Raw genomic sequence first — 2,979 nt, forward strand, 5'->3', positions numbered from 1 at the left:
GATATAATGTATGAATAATATAAATTTATATTATACTATATAAAATTATAGATGTTAAGTAATTTTAGATTATTATCTCTTTAGTATTATTTGTAATCAAATAGACACAAAATTGGTTATGTTATTTTATAGTCATTTTTGACCATCAATGATTTAAATACTGATAAAACTGACCATGAAAAATTAAAATTAAAGTTATATCCACAAAAGATGAATTCTATATAACAAAAATATTCAATTGTTAATTTTTTATTGATTTTGTTAAAATTTAATTAGAATACACAGAGTACCCGTATCTATTATCTTCAAGACTTCAACTTCTTCCTTATCTTTTTGACACCATCATTGTTAGCCACTTAAAGAAAAAAAAAATCAAATCCCTCTAATTTCACACCATTGTTCAACACGATCCTCGATGATATGAGAAGCTCCCCAAACCGGTTCACATCAATACCTTTTTCGTTGTTCTTCTTGAAATCAATGCCACATTGGCACAAAATCTCAATCGAATCGCTGGCGAAGATTGTAACACCCTGCCATACTAAACTTTACGCTAAAGTCGTAAAATAGAGGTGGTGTGGTATTACGATTTCTAAAATAAAATGAGTATATATATAATAGCAGAAAAATTATAATATGCTAGAAGCCTTGAAGAATAGAGGAAATAAAATTCGCGAAATAAAAGCGCAACGCTCAAGGTACGAGTTAACTTACGTGCTAAGAAAACCATAATTATTAAACATAAGATAACAGAAATAGGAATAGAGTGCCAAAGATACAAAATAACAAGCTCCTAACTCAGCCTGCGAAGTCAAGACTGGCCAGAGAATATTTACACATATATACATACATATCCAAAACCCAAAAGTTCATATACACAGTCCTGCCTCTCCATAAACCTCTAAGAGGATCCAAAAAGAACAAGTTATGCAGAGAGAAAACTAAGTACATATATATACATCACTGTACAGCAAAACTAACTAGTAACTACTCCGCTTCAATAGTCCAGACGCCTAACGAGATGCCTCTCGACCTGCATCTGCAAAAACAACAACATAGTATGGAATGAGAACCGGAGGTTCTCAGTATGGTAAAGGTTCCACACACATAATATATAAGGTCCTGGGAACGCCAGAGGCAATCCTAGAATACCGACACTCATATTATAGAGCTTAAAGTATTAAATAGGAGCCATAAAAGGTGGTTTTCTAAGAATATTTAAACCTAACTTAACTTAACCTTAAATCTAAGTCACATACTGCCATTCCTCCATACCTCCAACTCCATCATGTATTTTCACAAACAAATAGACAGATAAAGGCAAGCACAAGAAGGTTACAAATACTGCAGGTAACAAATATACATTTAACATGGCAAGTACATATAAACACACCCAATTAAAGCACAAGCAAGTAATTCAAGTAATATGCATATGATGCATGCTTGTCCTATAGCTGATGAGGCTCATCTGTCGGTTATCCAGCCAACCTGACAAGTCTGAATTGAACTTAGACTGTCCCTCGACGTGCATCCCCAAGAGTCTATGCATAGCTTTTTCTCAAATAATCGATATTGCTCAATGGGGGAACATTCTCGGGAATTTATATAGTGCCTGGTCACACTTACGTCGTAGGGTCAACAGAGTATCGAGTTTTCAACCTGGTATACATGGTGGCAAGCCACGGTACTTTACCCAAGGAATCTCGTATCTCAGATCATTCAAATACATAAGCCATATAAATAATTCAATTATAATTCATCAACATCCACATCATTCTCAATCCCATCTCATTCATCATCATACATCAATTAGGCTCAATCATTATCCTTCATTATCACACTTCCCTTTCCGTCTATCAATAGTTCCAATTCAAAATATAATTCATTCTTTTCTAAATGAATCAAACTTAAAACATACTCATTTTCTTAATAACTCAAAATCAAACCATATAACATTTGAATCTTAATCTTTTTAGATAATCATCTAAACAAAATCTCTAATTTTTATAAAATTTTGACAGCACCTCCTCTAATACTCGGACTTTGCCACCCTTTTTGGGTCCAAACCTGCATTCTTTTCAATTCAACATACCCTTCCTCATCATCATAACAATCACCATAATAAATCTATCTCAAATCAACAATTATACTCATACAATATTCAAATCTAACAACCAAAATCCAACTAAGAATCATAGTTCACAAATCCTAGGCTTTTAACACAAAATACCTCATTATCACAACAATCTCCACAATAGTTATACCTCAAATCAATAATTCACCAAATCACCAGTTAATCAACAAGCACCAAACCAACCATGTTCATTAACAAGATACTAAGTATTAAATATACACATGCAATCCAACTTATTCTATGGTCATCTAGCCTAAGTTTTCACAGAACATTATATATTAAATGCAAGAAACCTAAACCATACCTTGGCCGATTCCCACATAACGATCAAGGCACTTTAATTAAAATAAACACAGCCCTTCCAGAATTTAATAAACATTAGGCTCAGCTTCCTCCAAGTTCCAATATCCACAATTTCAAGCTCCAATTATTTATTTTCAACCTAATACTCATTCATATCACATATATATCCAATTTAATGCTCAAAGCTCAAATTCAATAAAATTAAAATAGAATTATCGTATCCTCACCTTACCCAAGCTTCACATAAGCAAGAGTGAACGTTTTCCTCAAGCTAATTGGATCCTAAAACATCAGAAATCAAAGAAATTCAACTTCCTATTCAATAGTTCAAGAATTGGGGAAAGAGGAGGCTGAGGGTGAAATAACAAGTTACCTATAAAATTGTTCCGGTAGAAACATAGAGCTCGACGCGATAAACGCGTGGCCGCAAACGGTGCGGTAATCGAAGCTCGGACGGAGAAGTTACGGGAGTTGGAAATTTGCCGTAAGGTTACGGGGTGTTTCGCTCTTCTTCTTCCTGGGAAGCTTTCAGCTTCGTGTTG

Source organism: Arachis ipaensis, chromosome B06 (assembly GCF_000816755.2).
Source record: "Arachis ipaensis cultivar K30076 chromosome B06, Araip1.1, whole genome shotgun sequence".
Taxonomy (NCBI): domain Eukaryota; kingdom Viridiplantae; phylum Streptophyta; class Magnoliopsida; order Fabales; family Fabaceae; genus Arachis; species Arachis ipaensis.